The sequence below is a fragment of the Nannobrachium achirus genome, assembly GCF_963921795.1.
Source record: "Nannobrachium achirus genome assembly, chromosome: 16".
NCBI classification, from domain to species: domain Eukaryota; kingdom Metazoa; phylum Chordata; class Actinopteri; order Myctophiformes; family Myctophidae; genus Nannobrachium; species Nannobrachium achirus.
Genome location: NC_137823.1, coordinates 59,689,115 through 59,710,934, shown reverse-complemented (window position 1 = coordinate 59,710,934; position 21,820 = coordinate 59,689,115).

The window sequence follows — 21,820 nt, the reverse complement described above, 5'->3', positions numbered from 1 at the left end:
TTTATAAACTAGGGTAAATTATAATAGAATATTAATTCATGTTGTACTGAAGAAGGCATACTGTGATTGTGTGTGCTACTTTACATATTTGTTGTTGCTAGCATTAACATTTATGATACTGTGAGATTAAGACTATAACCATCATTTACGCTAGTTTATGAACATCAATAGCAACATTAGGTTAGCAACTGCTGATTTTCAGAAAGTTTACCTTCAGAGTTCAGGCTGAAAAGGTGCACCGTTGCCACACCCGGTGTACATTTCCGAACGCACCCCCCGTTTCTCGGCGAGCTTCATTTCGGCGACTCTACCTGTTACCATGTTACTCTAGAGTTAAACCCCACAGTTTATCTATTCCTCCTTTCCTGTGTGTGTGTGTGTGTGTGTGTGTGTGTGTGTGTGTGTGTGTGTGTGTGTGTGTGTGTGTGTGTGTGTGTGTGTGTGTGAGTGAGTGTCGTGAGTGAGTGAGTGAGTGAGTGAGTGAGTGAGTGAGTGAGTGAGTGAGTGAGCGAGCGAGCGAGCGAGCGAGCGAGCGAGATGCGAGAACCAGTGTTTATTTGAGATCCTAAGCCCTTTATGTCCGATTCTCGCTCGGTGGACTCCACAAGAGGCCGGGTTGAACTCCATATATGGGCAGATATGATATGGTCTGATCCCATTTTGAGCAGCCATGTGACGTCAGACATCTATGGTGTGAATGAATCCATATTTGGGCAGCCATTGACTTTCTTTCCTAAGGTTTAAACACGCCAAAACGTTTGTGAGAAGCGTGGGCGAGCGGTTGGTTGATGTGTCAAGGTCGTTGGCGTGATGGTGAGCATTAGGGCGGGTCATACTTTTTTTATTTTGGAAATCCAAACGTGTTGGGTGTCCATTTAATGTGTTTTTTGATGGAGAATTCAAATATGACATTATTTCTGTGATAGGACAACTCTAACCTACATTAATTTGCATTTTTAAATTGTTAATTGTACCCGTTCTATCTCATTTATAAGATAGTAAAATCCAAATGAAATCTTAACATGTGGGGTGTCTAAATTATGTGTTTCTTTATGGGGAATTCAAATATGGAATTATTTTTTGGATAGAATAACTCTAACCTACATAATTTTGTACTTTAAAAAGGGAGAAATGTGCGATTTTTACCGCTTTTTAGGATATTATTATAAGACACAAGGGAAATGTTTTATAATGACAAAGCCAAATCAAATGTACATATTTATTAACCATTTAAGTGCATAACAGTGAATACACTTATGGATATCAAATATCACTTCCAGAATGTTGCCAAGTTGAACAAGTCCTGCTTTGGTCAGCCTTGGACATCAGCCTCCTGCTGGTATCCTGATCCCTGATACCTCCATCCCTCTTTTCCTGGGAGAAGTAAAGTATTGGAGGAAGCTTCAGTCACCATTTTGACAACCCTCTCAATACTTTGGATGTGGCATGGCCAGTGGGGTACCTCCATGGGGTTATCCGGTGTTGATAACGTTCTTCAACTCTGAGGTGTTTATTGTACAGGTGCGAGGTGGCTCTGCACATCTTCTGACTAGCTAATCATTTCAGCAATGCTGGAAGCATCATCATTGGTCTCAGGTGTCTTTCTGCTTCTTATTGAGGAGTAGTTGCTTCCAGGCTCACTGGCATCACTACAGTATTGCCAGTGAGCCTGGCAGCAACTATCTGTTCCAATACCCCAGAAAAAGGGACTAAAGAGGAGCCACATGCAGAGCAAATTGCCACGCTTTTTGCATGGCTGAGAGAGAGGGGTTTTGATTAGACCTTAAGGGCCATTGGAGGGGACTCAACAAATCTTAACACTGGTGTCAAAGCTGGAGTAATGCAGAAGCTGGAGCTGCACCTATAGACTGGTCTGGTTGGTTAGTGTATTATCCGTCCACGGATCCACGGATAATACACTCCAACAATGTATTCCACAATAGATTGCAGTTTTTTTCTGATTCTTTCCTCTCAATCCATGCTTTGACACCCAGAGCCTGAGAAGTCTGTTTGCTGTGGTGAGCCAGCAGCTGTGGTTTGCTGGCCCAATCTCCAGCAGAGCCAGCCTTGCAGGAACCACTCCATCCCTGACTGCAGAAACAATATGATAGCCATAGTGTTGATCAGTCGAGAGATCTTCAATGACTTTGGCAGGCAGCTCTGTAGCTTTCTTATCGGTCCAGACAATGTGTTGTCTGACAGATTAGGACCATCGAGTTCAACAATGACCACCTGGCGGAGGGGAAGTTCACCAGTGTGTAGGCTCCTCACCAACCAGACCAGCTTTCTGTCTATAGGTGCAGCTCCAGCTTCTGCATTACTCCAGCTTTGACACCAGTGTTAAGATTTGTTGAGTCCCCTCCAATGGCCCTTAAGGTCTAATCAAAACCCCTCTCTCTCAGCCATGCAAAAAGCTTGGCAATTTGCTCTGCATGTGGCTCCTCTTTAGTCCCTTTTTCTGGAGTATTGGAACAGATAGTTGCTGCCAGGCTCACTGGCAATACTGTAGTGATGCCAGTGAGCCACTGGCAGCAACTACTCCTCAGTAAGAAGCAGAAAGACACCTGAGATCAATGATGATGCTTCCAGCATTGCTGAAATGATTAGCTAGTCAGAAGATGTGCAGAGCCACCTCGCACCTGTACAATAAACACCTCAGAGTTGAAGAACGTTATCAACACCGGATAACCCCATGGAGGTACCCCACTGGCCATGCCACATCCAAAGTATTGAGAGGGTTGTCAAAATGGTGACTGAAGCTTCCTCCAATACTTTACTTCTCCCAGGAAAAGAGGGATGGAGGTATCAGGGATCAGGATACCAGCAGGAGGCTGATGTCCAAGGCTGAGTCAAAGCAGGACTTGTTCAACTTAGCAACATTCTGGAAGTGATATTTGATATCCATAAGTGTATTCACTGTTATGCACTTAAATGGTTAATAAATATGTACATTTGATTTGGCTTTGTCATTATAAAACATTTCCCTTGTGTCTTATAATAATATCCTAAAAAGCGGTAAAAATCGCACATTTCTCCCTTTTTAAAGTACAAAATTATGTAGGTTAGAGTTATTCTATCCAAAAAATAATTCCATATTTGAATTCCCCATAAAGAAACACATAATTTAGACACCCCACATGTTAAGATTTCATTTGGATTTTACTATCTTATAAATGAGATAGAACGGGTACAATTAACAATTTAAAAATGCAAATTAATGTAGGTTAGAGTTGTCCTATCACAAAAATAATGTCAATATTTGAATTCTCCATCAAAAAACACATTAAATGGACACCCAACACGTTTGGATTTCCAAAATAAAAAAAGTATGACCCGCCCTAGTGAGCATGCAGTCGGTTGAGCGCCGTGGGATCGAATCCTGACGTGTCGTCATCCGCCAGGATCCCGGTCGTGGGATCAAATACTGGCGGTGCGCGCCAGGATCTGGATCACGGACTTACGTCGCCGATCCGTGATGATAGGAACGGTGCGGTGCCCCGGGGCGAATTAGACACGGACCTGCGTCGCCGTGATAGGAACGGAGCGAATTAGAGACACTGCACGGATTGCGTCGCCGTGATATCCGGACACGTGGATCCCCTCAAACGGCTGTATCACCTAGCGCTAATGAACCTGCCAGGTCACCAACCTGTGAGCCCACGGAATGATATACAGGAGGAGTGTATATCATTCCACTTTTTATGCTTTATATCTTTCCACATCTGATGTATTCTTGCCCACATTTTAAGCATATTATCCCCAAATAAAGGTTTTTCCATCACTCTCTTCTCTCATCTATGATCTATCTCTGCACTGTAACTATGAAATGAAGGCTTGAAAATGTCCCCTCACTGCAAATAAAAAACAAAAAACAATTTATACCTCCCCCAAAGAGGCAGAAACAAGCGATCTCCATTTGTTTTACTTTCTTGAATAAGTCAGTTTATATTGAACACCCTTTCTTTGTCTGTGTGTCGGTTTTACAAATAGCCTATCCAACCCGGCATAAGACCTGGATCATAGAGCCCTGTGTGCGGCACGTGAAATTACTTTTCTGCCCGGAACCCGTCAGGTAAGTGCGTTTTCAGGAGGACCCACAGAGACCTCCGTGAAGTTGGCACCCCATATAATGAAAATGTTAATAAAAATGGTGTAATTATTTAGTGCTGGATTTGTGCTGAATTGTGCCGTAAATTTCATAATTTGTGCTGGTATCATTTTTGAGATATTTCGAGGTATAGGTCAAAAGCTTTGCTCAGATTGCACCCCCCAATTCTTTGGGTCCAAATCAAACCAAAATGGTGTCATATTTAGTGCTGGCTGTGCTCTAATTTGTGCCGTTGAAATCAATATTTGTGCCATTATAATCCATTTTATAGAAATATTTATATGGCTATAAGCTTTGCTAAGCCTTGCACCCCCTATTTTCTGGGTCCAAATTGAACCAAAATGGTCTCATATTTAGTGCTGGACGTGCTCTAATTTGTGCCGTTGAAATCAACAATTGTGCCATTTTTCTTTTTTTTATAGCAATATTTATATGGTTATGAGCTTTATGAGCATTGCACCCCCTATTTTCTGGGTCCAAATTGAACCAAAATGGTCTCATATTTAGTGCTAGACGTGCTCTAATTTGTGCCGTTGAAATCAACAATTGTGCCACTTTTCTTTTCTTTTATAGCAATATTTATATGGTTTTGAGCTTTATGAGCCTTGCACCCCACATTTTTTGGGTCCAAATTTAACTAAAATTGTCTCATATTTAGTGCTGGATGTGCTCTAATTTGTGCCATTGAAATCAACAATTGCGCTATTAAGTGAATAATAACTCCAACATAAAGATTTAGATATAGGCTAGTGCTGTGGATGGGACATTTAAACAAACTTGAAATAGTGACCTCTACAGGCACAATAAACCATTGGAATCCTCCACAATGCACTTTGCACTAGCGACACCTACAGGAACAATAATCATTGGACCAACTCACCTGTTGACATGACATGACATGATATTTCTGGACATAGCATCTTGGAATTAGCAAGAAACTCTGCATTCATACTATCGGTAAGTAAGCCTATTATTGAGTTGAATTACAAATAAAAACTTATGTTTAGCAATATATTGTTTTCATTAAAGAAATTTAAGTTGAAGGCAGTTCTGTTTCCCATAATTACATTAAAGGGATAGTTCAAACAACACTACTACTGGTCATCAAATTAGCTTATGAATTAAACAAAACAATCAAGTCTCCATGGGGAGAGTAATCGATTTTGGGGGTAAACTATCCCTTTAAAGTTTAGTATGGGAAGAATATATAGGCTATATCAAATAATTCAAATACAGTATGTGCTGAAAGTTGAAGAAATCTAATGTGAAGAATGAAGAAGAAGAATGTGAAGAATGAAGAAGGAGAATGTTGCTTCAGGCTTTCAACAACAGTCTGCACTGCACGACACAGCGTGCGTCTAGTACGGCCACGCAAGGTGATCGCGATTTCGCTCAATATAATGAATAAGCTTCAACAAACTAGTTCACATGGACCTTATCAATGTAACTAAGAGTTACGATTGGGTACATATATTTTAAATGGGCAGAATTACGAAAGACAGCCTATTATGTGAGGAGAACTATAATCTGGCTGTCATCTTCCTACCCAAGATGCACTGCGCTTTCTCTTTCTATTTCTATTCTCTCTCTGATCCAGAGGATTAAACTAATTAAAACATATATTTTCGGGGGAAAACTACTGTTTTGCTATGTAATTACTGTACATTTTTCTTCCCTTTTAATTAATAATAGAGGTTCGCGGCCCTTCGGGCCGCTCACATCTAGAGATCGCGCCTGCTTCGCAGGCGCTCACAGCTTCGCAGGCGCTCACAGCTTCACAGGTGCTCACAGCTACGTTGCAGCAGTGATCCACCCACATCCATCCATCCATCCACATCCATCCATCCATCCACATCCATCCATCCATCCATCCATCCACGCATCCATCCATCCATCCACGTCCACATCCATCCATCCATCCACATCCATCCATCCACATCCATCCATCCACATCCATATCCACATCATCCACATCCATCCATCCATGCATCCATCCACATCCATCCATGCATCCATCCATCCTTCCACATCCATCCACATCCATCCATCCATCCATCCATCCACATCCATCCATCCACATCCATCCATTCATCCACATCCATCCTAGCCTCACACTTCAGTCCTCACATCACCACCCCCTGCTGGTGGGTGGTTTGTAGTGTGGACTGAAGCTGCACATATTTGAATCTATTTCGACCTCGCTCGAGGAGCGGGCGAATTGAATGGGCCAATCAGGGTTGTATGCTTGGGGCACATGGTGTGGCTGCTCCGGTCTCAGCCCCCTCCAAACAGAGCTCTTGAGCTCACGTGAGACACGCTCGTGGACTCTGATTGGTGTCCTCTGCCCACGTGAGAGTCTAGTGGACTCTGATTGGTCCGTGAAAACTGTCATGGCGGAGTCAAGACTCGACTCGTATTATTTTAATAAACTATACAATAGTGCCGTTTCTTCACGTTTTAATACCATTTTGCACTAACGTAAACATGCAGACATATAATATGTTATGAGAAATAGCGTATTTTTGCAATGTCACGCCACGTCGCCGTCGTGTATGTGTGTGTGTATGTGTGTGTGTGTGTGACGTCAATAGGGTTAGCCCCCCCCCCCCCCCCCCCCCCCCCCCCCCGCCGAAATAGAATGTCTGCCCTCAATTTCAGACTATCATCCCGAAGTGAAACGTAGTGTGATAGTCGGACGCTAGCAGTCAGGCAACATCCATCCATCCATCCATCCACATCCATCCATCCATCCGTCCATCCATCCATCCATCCATCCATCCACATCCATCCATCCACATCCATCCATCCATGGCATCCACCCACCCACCCATCCATCCATCCATCCACATCCATGCATCCATCCATCCATCCACATCCATGCATCCATCCATCCATGCATCCATCCATCCACATCCATCCATCCATCCATCCATCCATCCATCCATCCATCCATACATCCATGCATCCATCCATCCATCCACATCCATCCACATCCATCCATCCATCCACATCCATCCATCCATCCATCCATCCATCCATCCACATCCATCCATCCACATCCATCCATCCATCCATCCATCCATCCACATCCATCTATCCATCCATCCACTTACTGTACTGTACTTACCCTACTGTACATCTCTCTCTCTCTCTCTCTCTCTCTCTCTCTCTCTCTCTCTCTCTCTCTCCATCTGACCCCCCCTTCCCTCTTGAAACCCGATACTTTCGTGATGATAATGACAAACTCACTCTACAGAGGATTGCGCAATAGGTATTGCGAAATAAGCATACAAACAAACATTCTGTGATTATGAAAAGTAGAGACGCATTTGAAGGTGGAAAAGTTGATGGTCAGCAAGGAATATGCGTTATTGATTTTTGTATTATGTTTTTTAGACAATTGAACAACTGCTGAACATGGAGTTGCAGATGCACATACATACACACACTACCCCATTCTGATTAGGTTGTGAGGATAATCGTTTCGCGAAACGTTTGAACTATCCCTTTAATGTAATTATGGGACAGAACTGCCTTCAACTTAAATTTCTTTAATGAAAACTTAAAATATATTGCTAAACATACGTTTTTATTTGTAATTCAACTCAATAATAGGCTTACTTACCGATAGTATGAATGCAGAGTTTCTTGCTAATTCCAAGATGCTATGTCCAGAAATATCATGTCATGTCATGTCAACAGGTGAGTTGGTCCAATGATTATTGTTCCTGTAGGTGTCGCTAGTGCAAAGTGCATTGTGGAGGATTCCAATGGTTTATTGTGCCTGTAGAGGTCACTATTTCAAGTTTGTTTAAATGTCCCATCCACAGCACTAGCCTATATCTAAATCTTTATGTTGGAGTTATTATTCACTTAATAGCGCAATTGTTGATTTCAACGGCACAAATTAGAGCACATCCAGCCAGGGCAGGAATTTCAGGGAGGCCATGAAGGCCATGGCCTCTGTTGCCCCTCAGATTGGCCTTGTGCCCCTCCAAAAATGGCATGCCCTGAGGCCACAGTGGCCTTAATGCCCCAGCTGCTGACAGTACTCCTCTGTCTCCTCTGTCTCTGCATGTATTGTCAATATGTAGACACCAGTGTCTCTTTCTTGTCATGTAGACACCAGTGTCTTTTGAGTCCCCGTTTATAAACCAATTCAGTAACTTTGATTTGTGCAGGGCTGAGCATCAGATTGTAAATATCAACGTATTTATTTCACAGCAGATAGTCTACATATTACATTTAAAATAATCCTTAACCCTCAAATTCAATTAATTGTTTCAATGGACTAAAATCTTATTTTATTTGATGGCCTTCCTGCCCTGGCATTTGGCCTTTGTGCCCTCAAAAATGGACAACACCAAAGGCCAAGTGGCCTTGCCCCTAAAATGATGAAATTCCAGGCCTGCATCCAGCACTAAATATGAGACCATTTTAGTTAAATTTGGACCCAAAAAATGTGGGGTGCAACAAGGCTCATAAAGCTCAAAACCATATAAATACCATATAAATATTGCTATAAAAAAAAAGAAAAATGGCACAATTGTTGATTTCAACGGCACAAATTAGAGCTTGTCTAGCACTAAATATGAGACCATTTTGGTTCGATTTGGACCCAGAAAATAGGGGGTGCAATGCTCATAAAGCTCATAACCATATAAATATTGCTATAAAAAAAAGAAAAATTGCACAATTGTTGATTTCAACGGCACAAATTAGAGCACGTCCAGCACTAAATATGAGACCATTTTGGTTCAATTTGGACCCAGAAAATAGGGGGTGCAAGGCTTAGCAAAGCTCATAGCCATATAAATATTTCTATAACATCAATTAAAATGGCACAAATATTGATTGAAACGGCACAAATTAGAGCACAGCCAGCACTAAATATGACACCATTTTGGTTTGATTTGGACCCAAAAAATTGGGGGGTGCAATCTGAGCAAAGCTTTTGACCTATACCTCGAAATATCTAAAAAATGATACCAGCACAAATTATGAAATTTACGGCACAATTCAGCACAAATCCAGCACTAAATAATGACACCATTTTTATTAACATTTTCATTATATGGGGTGCCAACTTCACGGAGGTCCCACAGAGGGGAGGACCACCAGAGAGGACACAGTTAGTGGTTACACACTGGATACACGTTTGGTTTGTTTAGTTTGTTTATTTCTTGTAGTTTGAGTCTGAAATGAAGTAAAAATCACCTCTGATTTACACTGCCATTACAAGTTGCAGCTGTCTGTGGACTCATTACATTGAGGTTTGTTTATTAAGTGTATTTTGTTGTCAGATTCTTAGCCAGCTGCTAAATGCTTGAATTGTAAATTGTTGTAGAGTTTAGTTCTATGTTTACCCGGTTTATCAATAGTATCATATGTCTAATGTGAAGACTAGTTAATTGGACGTTGAGGCTGATGATGATGTTTGAGCTCAGTTCATCAACACAGAACAACTGTGTTGTGTTTTTACTTGGAGCCGGAGGGAGTCATAATCTAGTTGCCATTTAATTGCGACCGTCAGGTCGCAGTTACTATGAAAAGTCTGTCACGTCACGTCACACTTTTGCCCTACTCTTATCTCCGCCACCGTTGGCCCTATCAATGCCAAACTTTGCGCACACACACACACTCCTTGGAGGGCAAATCACAACCTCCACCCGTTCTCACATGGACCTCTTTTAGCGCCACCATCAGGCCGATTTTTGCAAAACACATTTTTTGGACAGATTTTGGCCTAAAATCAACATGGATCTGTCCCATTTCCCATATTCCCTCCTGATTGACTATGACTGCCTTCTAAAGTTTGTGTATGCGACTTGAGTGACGGTCGCTTATCTCCCGATTAGGGAGTCTTGCTGGTACGCTGAGAAATATCTTTAAAACTTAGTAGCACCTGCATGACTCTAAAGTCTGTGTGTGTGTGTGTGTGTGTGTGTGTGTGTGTGTGTGTGTGTGTGTGTGTGTGTGTGTGTGTGTGTGTGTGTGTGTGTTCGCAATCTGCTATTTTTTGTCAAATGATCATGTATTCTTGCCAAATGTTGGCCTATAATGACATGTTCAGAATAGAGCATCGCAGTGAGGTGTCGGAAGTCCATTTTCCATTCATTTTCACCATAGGGTTTTTCATTATCAGCCACAAAGTCGTAGCAATTCAATGTACACTTACCACTAGGCTGGTGGTTGTAAAATGGTTCTACAGTATATGCTCCTGTAGAACCCCCGAGTATGTATGCAATCACTCTAGTTTTAGTAAAAACACGTTTTAATCAAGATCGCACGGAGAAGAACTGCATTTCCCATTCTGCTAAACATGTACATCCTGTGAAATAGACATCTGTGATTGGTCTAGCTTCTTCTTCTTTCACATATCTTGCGGTTACCGCAAGATATGTGAACTCTGTGAGCGATCGTCTTTCTTTTACAAATATGATGCACTATGTTAAGGGTGACGATAAGACCGTCCACGGAGATGACAATCACTACATTTGGCCTGGATAACTAAACTGAGCGTGATTTAAGGGCTTTATTTCAGGAAACAACAACAACATTCGCAATGCATTCTGGGAGTGTAGTTTCCGCAATTTTAAAAATAATGATGTACACAGTCTTGTACCCTGCCCTTTTTTTCAGCTTTCTAATTAATCTTTGCATTCAAAAAAATTTGAATATTGACATGATCCCTCTCCAGCCGAGGTGGCCTTGTCCAAGGCTTAAACACGTTTAAATAAATACTTTCTGAAATGTCTATTGTAGAAATGAATGCGGAAAACGCTTCCGACACCAGTGTGAGGACCGGGTGGGGCTTCAACTGCGATGCTCTATAGACAACATGCCTGGCCACGCCCCCTACTTCCGACCGGAAGCCCTTTTTTGGGCTTGATCGTAGCGCGATTTCCTGTTTACGTTCATCTGATCTGATTCTCCTCTTAACTAATGAGACGGGATTGTTTTACTTTGTAATTTTACTTTGTAACTTATGTTAACTCATTCTGAGCCCCACACATTAACGGATTATAAAGTCCAGAGTGCCTCCCACCCCCCCCCATTCACGGCCGTTCTCTTATTTTGTCTTATTTTGAAGGCCACCGGAAGTACTTCCGGTCTGACGTCATCGGATCCTTCGACTGAACCGATCATTGTTTATGTGGAGCCATGCTGGATCGGCTCGTAGCGTTTATACATGTGTTTTATAAGCGAGCATCTGCCTCCATCTTCGCTTCTAAAGTGTAGTTTTGAGATAATGGACATTAAAGATGAGGCGGCCCGTCCACCTCAATGTTATGGGATGACTATTGTGTGCTCGTGGAGCCGTGATGATGACAAATCAGCGCGGATTTCGTCTCCGGAGCGTCGGCCATTGTACTAGGTATTTTTACTCGCCGTTACAGTAATCTATTACTTTTCCCGCGACATCGCGTGGATGGCACTATAGATACTCTATTACTTTTCCCGCGACATCGCGGGGTTGGCTTTTAATGAGTTAACAATGTCACTTAATGGCAACACTCATCCACTCTGCTGATAAATAAATGAGTTGTGACGATACACACCTGTTCTGCCATCATTCAATGTTATGAGTTGGAGGAAAAAAAAAAGAGATCTCAATTGAAACAATTGCCATAGGCTTTCTTGGGCGTATGCTTTTAGTTGACCTTGTACTAGTGTACTGTCATGAAACTACCTTTTTTCATATGCAAACTTCTTAAAAAATAACGCTATTTAAATTGTTTCAAAAGCTTTATACCCTGTATATATATATATAAAATGTCACAATGCGACATAGCTTTTTACACAATGCTGTACTCCCTCCAACTGCATGTCATATTATATGTTCGCCATTTTAAACTGTTTTTATTTTATTTGACACTTGCTTTGGCAATATAAACATGTCTTCTCATGCCAATAAAGCTCCTTTGAATTGAATTGATATATATGGCAGTAAAACGGGCCACAAGTTTTCATAATTTATCAAAAAAAAAATATTGTAAAAATAAAAAATTAACTGAAAAAAAAAGTTTTGAACCCGAAAAAATAAGTTTTGAACCCGAAAAAAAAAAAATTGAACCTGAAAGTCTTGAATTTCGATTTTGAACTCGAAAAAAATAATACTTTTGAAAACTTTTTTTTTTTTTTTCATATCACTTTAATATATATTTCGATCTTGGAGTCCTTTTTTTTCAGTTGTTTTTTATTTATTTATTTCAGATTCAGATCTTATTTTTACGGATTCGTTTTTTTTTTTTTTCGGTTTCAGTTTTCTTTTTTTCAGTTTCAGATCTTATTTTTACGAGTTCAACTTCAAAAGTTTCAGGTGCACTTTTGGCCCTGTTTTCCCATGGGGGCGGGGCTACGCTTGTTGCCATGTTGACATGGCTTGTTGCCATGTCCGCTTATTATAAGCGACTTTATTATTACCATTATTATTAATAATATTAATAGTAATTCTTCATCTCCAGAGGCAAGGGGCCGGCGGCCGACCGAGGGGCCTCTGGAGTCGGGGTCCGACCACCCGGGGACCCCCTGGAGCCCCGGGGACCCCCCGCGGACCCCTTGCTATCTAGTCCCATGTATTTTAAAAATGTTCAGCTCTACAATGGTTTCAATGGGAGGGCCGACATTTTTTGGGGAAATCCGGGACTTTGACCGCACGGACACCCTCCAGGGGGCCCAGGGACCCCCGCAAAATTATAGCGCCGCCTAGCGGCGGCGCGCCGTCACTGCAGCGCACATAAACCTCCATAACTCGGGCTAGGAGCGACCGTTCGAGACAGGACCGGTACCCACGCGTCCGGCTCGGGGCCCCGGAGCCGGCCGTGCCACTGCGCCGCCTAGCGGCCGACACCAAACAGGAAGTGCCTCTATATCTCATGAACCGTTTGTCGTACAGACGCGTGTGTGGCGTCATATGACTTGATTAAGAGTTCTTGACCTTAATTGGTGCAACAGGAAGTGCCCTTCGCCAAACAGGAAGTGCCTCTATATCTCATGAACCGTTTGTCGTACAGACGCGTGGGTTGCGTCATATGACTTGATTAGGAGTCCTTGACCTTGGTTGGTGCAACAGGAAGTGCCCTTCGCCAAACAGGAAGTGCCTCTATATCTCATGAACCGTTTGTCGTACAGACGCGTGGGTGGCCTCATGTTACTTGATTTGGAGTCCTTGACCTTAATGGTGCAACAGGAAGTGCCCTTCGCCAAACAGGAAGTGCCTCTATATCTCATGCACCTTTTGTCGTACAGATGCTTGGGTGGCGTCATATCACATGATTAAGAATCCTTAAAGGAGTAGTTCACCCCCAAAATGACTTTTTTTCTATTGATTACTCAGGCCATGGAGAGTAGAGTTCAATAATATTTTTTGGTTTTCGTCACATTCCTAAGACAAAAATGTGATAACAATAAATTTACCCACATTGATTCCGGATGGTGACCCGTTTCGAAACAGGTCACCATCCGGAATCAATGGGGGTAAATTTACTTGAATCAAAATTTTGTCTTAGGAATGTGACAAAAAACAAAATATATTATTGAACTCATTTTGGGGGTGAACTACTCCTTTAACCTTAATTGGTGCTTCCTTCGCCAAACAGGAAGTACCCTCGCCAAACAGGAAGTGCCTCTATATCTCATGAACCGTTTGTCGTACAGACGCGGGGGTTGTGTTATATGACTTGATTAAGAGTCCTTCAGCAGTGATGACCGGGCCCTCGCAGCTCTACCCACGTCACAAGGGGCAGCAGCCAATCAGAAGAGGATGCAGGGCTAGTTAAACCAATTAAGCTGAAGGACTCTTAATCAAGTCATATGACACCACCCAAACGTGTATGACAAACGGTTAATGAGATATAAAGGTACTTCCTGTTTTGCAAAGGGCACTTCCTGTGTGGCGAAGGAAGCACCAATTAAGGTTAAGGACTCTTAATCAAGTCTTATGACACAACCCACGAATCTGCACAACAAACGGTTCATGAGATATAGAGGCACTTCCTGTTTGGCGAAGGGCACTTCCTGTTGCACCAATTAAGGTCAAGGATTCTTAATCATGTGATATGACGCCACCCACGCGTCTGTACGACAAACGGTTCATGAGATATAGAGGCACTTCCTGTTTGGCGAAGGGCACTTCCTGCTGCACCAATTAAGGTCAAGGACTCCTAATCAAGTAATATGAGGCCACCCACGCATCTGTACGACAAACGGTTCATGAGATATAGAGGCACTTCCTGTTTGGCGAAGGGCACTTCCTGTTGCACCATTAAGGTCAAGGACTCCAAATCAAGTAACATGAGGCCACCCACGCGTCTGTACGACAAACGGTTCATGAGATATAGAGGCACTTCCTGTTTGGCGAAGGGCACTTCCTGTTGCACCAACCAAGGTCAAGGACTCCTAATCAAGTCATATGACGCAACCCACGCGTCTGTACGACAAACGGTTCATGAGATATAGAGGCACTTCCTGTTTGGCGAAGGGCACTTCCTGTTGCACCAATTAAGGTCAAGGACTCTTAATCAAGTCATATGACGCCACACACGCGTCTGTACGACAAACGGTTCATGAGATATAGAGGCACTTCCTGTTTGGTGTCGGCCGCTAGGCGGGGCAGTGGCACGGCCGGCTCCGGGGCCCCGAGCCGGACGCGTGGGTACCGGTCCTGTCTCGAACGGTCGCTCCTAGCCCGAGTTATGGAGGTTTATGTGCGCTGCAGTGACGGCGCGCCGCCGCTAGGCGGCGCTATAATTTTGCGGGGGTCCCTGGGCCCCCTGGAGGGTGTCCGTGCGGTCAAAGTCCCGGATTTCCCCAAAAAATTTCGGCCCTCCCATTGAAACCATTGTAGAGCTGAACATTTTTAAAATACATGGGACTAGATAGCAAGGGGTCCGCGGGGGGTCCCCGGGGCTCCAGGGGGTCCCCGGGTGGTCGGACCCCGACTCCAGAGGCCCCTCGGTCGGCCGCCGGCCCCTTGCCTCTGGAGATGAAGAATTACTATTAATATTATTAATAATAATGGTAATAATAAAGTCGCTTATAATAAGCGGACATGGCAACAAGCCATGTCTCCATGGCAACAAGCGTAGCCCCGCCCCCATGGGAAAACAGGGCCAAAAGTGCACCTGAAACTTTTGAAGTTGAACTCGTAAAAATAAGATCTGAAACTGAAAAAAAGAAAACTGAAACCGAAAAAAAAAAAACGAATCCGTAAAAATAAGATCTGAATCTGAAATAAATAAATAAAAAACAACTGAAAAAAAAGGACTCCAAGATCGAAATATATATTAAAGTGATATGAAAAAAAAAAAAAAAGTATTCAAAAGTATTATTTTTTTCGAGTTCAAAATCGAAATTCAAGACTTTCAGGTTCAATTTTTTTTTTTTGCAGGTTCAAAACTTATTTTTTCGGGTTCAAAACTTTTTTTTCACTTAATTTTTTATTTTTACAATAATTTTTTTTTGATAAATTATGAAAACTTGTGGCCCTGTTTTACTGCCATAGATATAGGCCTACAAATAAACAGATTTGTGTATTTGAAAGCAAGCATTGAACCTAATCAGTATTTCATGGAAGCGAATGTTGTATGATTTCTAGCTAGCAAACCTTTTCCCTTCAGAACGCTGGTTGATCATGTCAAACGTTGTCATCTCCATTCTCCTCTGTTCTGGGATGAAGTCACAGTTGGCTTGTGTTGTGTGATATGCATTAATGTTTTTACAAATAGGCCTGTCAACAACTCAACCCACTCCAGAATAGACATAATACACATTAGCCCACCTATTATGTGCATCCTATGCTGTGTTCATTTCACTATATCACTGTAAATCATCGATTTAATCCTAATCAAGGCAATATAAATATCCATTCATATTTAATGCTCATTTAATCATTAAATCCTAAACTGTCACGTCAAAACAATGAATACATTTGGCTTTAATAGATACAAAAACAAACTGGATTAATTGAAAATGACAAGTGTTTAAAAGCATTCCTTCAAAGCATCATTGGGAACATTCCTTATCTCAATAACACAATATACAGTACAACATTTGAAACCCTCAACAGTTAAAAAAAAAGGCATGGACAAGTCAAAGAAAAGTGTGTATAAATATTTTATTGCAATAAATATGATGAGGAGACCCTCACATCTGGCTTCATTGGTCCTGGACGTACAGTACAGGTCTGAAAGACAGAAAACAATTGCATTCACAGATACAACACAACAGCGAAGAGCTTGTATTTCAATTATAATCAATGTTGTGTTGTCACAAGTGAAAATAACTTGTACTTAGTTGTAACAAGAGTAGTCCCCATACAGTAAAAGATCGTAGCTAACAAGGCTAATTAGCTAGCATGAGAGTTTTACCTTGTTGTTGTTGTTGTTGTTGTTGTGAGTCGTGCTGCTTCTCTGGGGAGTTTGCTGAGTTTAGGATATGTTAAGGATGTCATCAATACTATTAACTGGTGTAGATAGAATAAAAACATCGAAGATAGCGGTGCGCTTGCATATCAAGAGACCATGACCGCAGTCACCGCACCATCTGACAGCTGGAAAAAAAAACTCCGTTGGTTTAACCCTTTCAGTTCATTGTCATAATCTTTTACTGCAGCGCTGGGCAGTGTTGCCAAAATTTGTGAGAGAAATAAGCCAAACAAGCCAACTCTTGCAATATAAATAAGCAAAAAAAACAAGATAGTTTAGGTAAATAAATTGACTTGGCAACACGTTTATATGCATGCCTGACAGAGAGAACCCGGAAGTTCCCTTTCGACTTGGGGGCGGGGCGTCCCTCCTGCAATCGGCCAGGAATGTTGTCTATAGGGATGTTAGGGTTAATGTGGTTAAAGCATTCAGTGTCAGCTTGTGTTACCTGGTTCCATAGTTATTTAACTTGTTAATACTGTCTCATAATGTGATTGTATTCATGGGATGCTGACACACTCATTTCTCTCCACGAGTATTCTGTTCATTAACCCATTTAGGCCTGAGATTATTGAATGCTTTAAACAGGGAAACACAGCAGATATACAAGCTCACAGCGCGGCACCGAGTGCCGCGCTGCGAGCTTGTATACGGTATCTGCTATTTTTGAAAAAGTCGTGAAAATGTGTGCAAATCTTTGAATATATGTATTTTCAAAGCGAACTAAATATTTTGAGATGGGGGTCCGTGGCCAAATACATATACACAGTTTGGGGGTCCTTCACATGAAAAGGTTTTAGAACCACTGACATGGTAGTCTCTCAAAGAACAGACTAACTGAGCTCCATTTAAGTGAAAAGGACCTTTTCTGTGACGATGGCAGGCCAGATTGCTGAGACAGAAACATAGGTTTTAAAAAAAAAAAATCTCAAAAGACACTTATAGAATCGGGTCAAAATTCGAATTTTCACGACTTTTCAAAAATAGCAGATCTACAAGCTCGCAGCGCGGCACTCGGTGCCGCACTGTGAGCTTGTATATCTGCTATTTTTAAATAGTTAAAGCATAAAATAATGCTACACAATAACATGTAACCAATCACTGAGCATTTATTCCATCCCCTCCTACTGTCGTTCAGGCTGGACTAGTAGAGGATTCCAGTTGATGCCAGTTCTTCACCCTCCTGGCTGCCATATGGATGTCACCAGTGTGCCTCCATCCTCACTGGAGAGTGAGGATGTCACCGGTGTGCCTCCATCCTCACTGGAGAGTGACAGCTTTGTGTTCTCAGAGAAGAACTCTCATCCCAACAAGATGTTGGAAGGCCTGAACAGACTGCGTCTGAACAACACTCTGTGTGATGTTGTTCTGTGTTGTGGAGGAACGGAGCTGCCCTGTCATCGTAATGTGCTGGCCTCCTTCAGCGCCTACTTTGAGGTAAACCTTTTATTGACCTGGTGATCTTTTAAGGGCACGACATTCAATTCTCTTTTGGCTTTCATACAGTATATACAGTATATCTCTGCTGTCGGGCCAAAACCTCCTAACTCCAAAATGTTCATTTCGGGAAAATGAAAACGTAAAAGGTGTTCGATAGCACATATTTATGAAAAAAAATCAAACCTCGGTTCCAAGTGAAGCGGTGAATCTGAGTATAAAATTGTTCTGGAGAGCCAAATTATCATGTGAAGCTTGACCAATGTTCGATTTTTCATTTTGGTTCGAAGTGAAGTGGTGAACTGTGGTGAACTGTGTTCTAGAGCTTCATAATTCTGAATTCTGAATGAATGAATGATTTTATCTGGAGGGCCGGATTGTCATGTGAAGCTTGACCAATCCTCAAAGTATGGTCTCATTGGACATTTTTAATCATCCAATCATCAGACCGGGACGGACACTACACACATATATACAGATAAACCTGTTCATTCTGGACTGAAATGACCATATATGGACATGGGGGGACACACATGGGACACAGATTTACGGACAGATAAAACCTGTTCATTCTGGACTGAAATGACCATATATGGAGTATGGACATGGGGGGACACACAAAGCCACTCCTTGGAAGTGGCTTTCACCGCTTCAAAAAGAGAGGGCCATTCGGGTGGAGTTAGCTGGTTTGACAGAAAGTGTGGAGTTTTGTCCCAAGCACGTTTTAGGCTACTACTTTCCATTGGTTCAATATTATTTTAAAAAATGGAGTTAAGAGGTTTTTGGCCAGACAGTGACGATATAAGAAAGGCCTAAATCTCTAAAATCTACATTTTTTTCCAACCTGCAAAGGCGATGTTTACAACTGGCATGTTGGAGTCCAGACAGGAGAAGGTTGACATGGTCAACGTGGAACCTCAGGCGATGGAGTTGTTGGTGAGCTACGCCTACACTTCAGAGCTGGTCATCTCCACGCAAAATGTGCAGGTAACGTAAGATTATCTTAAACCGCCATTGTCTCCATGTTTGACCTGCACATGTGCTTTAAACAACCCATTTAGAACGGGTACACGTTATTGTGTATCATTATTTTATGCTTTAACTATTGAAAAATAGCAGATATACAAGCTCACAGCGCGGCACTCTGCGAGCTTGTAGATCTGCTATTTTAGAAAATATAATTTTGACCCCGATTCTACTGTTTAAGTGTCTTTTGAATCATTGTAAGGTTTTTTTGAAAAACCTATGTTTCTATGTCAGCAATCTGGCCAGCCATCGTCAAAGAAAAGGTCCTTTTCACTTAAAGGGGCACTCCACCACTTTTCAACCTATGTTCATATAATTGGTCCTCACTCAAAAATAGCTTTTCTTTTTCTTTTTTTTTTTTCTTTCTCAGAGGCGGGCTGTGGGCTGGTCAAAAACCCATAGTCTTGTGACATCATCGATTACCAATCCAGCTTATAGAAACTGCAGGCTTTCTATTCCTGAAAAGTTGCAATTTTAAAGTGGAAGCCATTGTTCTCGCGATATTAAAAATCTAAATATTTTTTTCAAAAATATTGATTACATTTTTTTTTTGGGGAAAATGATGATGTCACAAGACGATGGATTCTGAACTTCCTTCAGCTCTCCTAGGAGACTTGGACTGAGTAGAATTTTTTTTTTATATTTTATCATGAACATTAGTGAGGACCTATTATATGAAGACAGGTTGAAAAGTGGTGAACTACTCCTTTAACTGGAGCTCAGTTAGTCTGTTCTTGAGAGACTACTATGTCAGTGGTTTTCATGTGAAGGACCCCCAAAATTATATACATTTGTCCACGGACCCCCATCTCAAAATATTTTGTTCCAGGGACCACCTAGAAGCAGAATTTGAGTTACAACCGTTCGCTTTGAAAATAGATATATTAAAAGATTTGCACACATTTTCACGACTTCTTTTAAAAATAGCAGATCTACAAGCTCGCAGCGCGCTGTGAGCTTGTATATCTGCTATTTTTCACTGGTTAACATTTGGGGAGCCAAACTCGTTCAGGGACGAGTTAAGGCCACTAGGTGTCACCCTGCCAAAAGGAGTTATCTCGTTGAGAGACGAGGCAACATAGGGTTACAACTGTACTCGCTGCAGCCTGCCCTCTGAATGACCCGAGTCCATTACGTCACCCCGCAGCAAGCAGAGAGAGAGAGAGAGAGAGAGAGGGAGAAAATGGCTGAGGCAGCTTACATTACTTTCCATTCTGCTCTGAAACATAAGAAGGGCTTTATCTATGAATGAGGTGAAAAGAACGCCAGGGAAGCAGAGATCTGATTGTTTTCACGGCGACACTATAACGCGATGGTCGGCTCCCGTTTGGATTATAGTTTCGCGAGCTTTTGTAAACAAAGGGATTATCTTCCTCAATCGTCAGCGGACACCCACGTGCACACGCACAAAGCTTCCGAGGCTCTTCAAAATAAAGCGTGAGTGAGCGGCGGCAGCAGCAACAGCTAGAAATGTTATAAACCTGAGCAGCCCATGTGTTAAAGCAGTCAATAATTCTAGGCCATAAATATTAATAACATACTCTATGTTGTTTCTGTGGTCCAGGCCCTGCTAGCCGCATCCAACCTGCTGGGCCTCACAGCTCTTCTGGAGGTCTGCTGCCATTACATGAGTCGTCACATGGATGAGAAGAACTGTGTAGGGATTCACTTCTTCGCTGAGGCTCACTCCTGTACGAGGCTGGAGAAACACAGCATGGATTACATTCTGGAACACTTCAGTGTGGTCTACCAGCAGGTCAGACATTTACTACATACAGTACATACATTTACCAAGTCTTTCTGTTGTTGGCTTTTATGACAGACAAGACAGACAGGCCCACCAAAGCTGGACAACTTTCAACATTTTATTTGTTACCATGGGGCTGTCAAGTCTGACATCATTTCGTAGGCAGAGGAGAACTTTTGCCCCCCAAAAAAGCGAATCTTTTTACTATTTTTTTTCCCTTCTTTTTTTCTTCTCTTTGTTGTTGAATGGAAAGTGGTAGAAAGTGGTACTAATTATTTAGTTGTTATTTTTGTCTCGGATCTGTTGAAATAGCGAGGGACAGATATTGACAATAAATCTGCTTGGAGGTCTGACTACAAAATGATGTCACGGCTTAAAAGCCCCATTAACTCTTATACTGCTTTGAACGTTCCTGTTCGCCCCAATCCTCCAGGGACGTCTGTGCCAATACGCCCGTTCGTTCGTTTGATGTTTTTTATGGATTATGATAAAAGTCGTCCTTGCGCAACTTTTGAATGCATAATTGGTCGTCTGTGTCATTTTGAGGACAGCCGGAAACCTTTCATAAAAAAAAAAGTAAACAGACTGTCCTGGCTCCGCCTGCCCAGAGCGACTAGCTGCCAGGGGCGTCAATTGGGTATGGCAGGGGTATGCAGCTGCCATACCTTGACAGGGGGAAATAATAAAAATGTACTTTTCATCGTGCCTGTTGCTAAGGTATGGCAACATGACTGGTGTCTTCACCAGACACCAGTCATGTTGCCATACCTTAGCTTGTTCTGAACTGACGCCACTGCTAGCTGCTAGCAGCATTGAGGGACTATATTGTTTTATGCATCGGGCTGTTAGTAGAGAAAGAGAGAGAGAAACGTTGGTAAAAGCGATCATTTTGTCGGAAATCAGTTGTTTTATAGTATTAGTAGTATAGTAATTGTAGTAGGTAGTAGTATTTAGCAGTACTAGAATATTGAGATGTATTAGGCCAACTCAGCCTCAACTTGCTGGTATCATTCCGCCGAAGTGCGACCCAACCCCCCCTGACCGATAGAAATAAACTTTGTTCGAATTAGGATT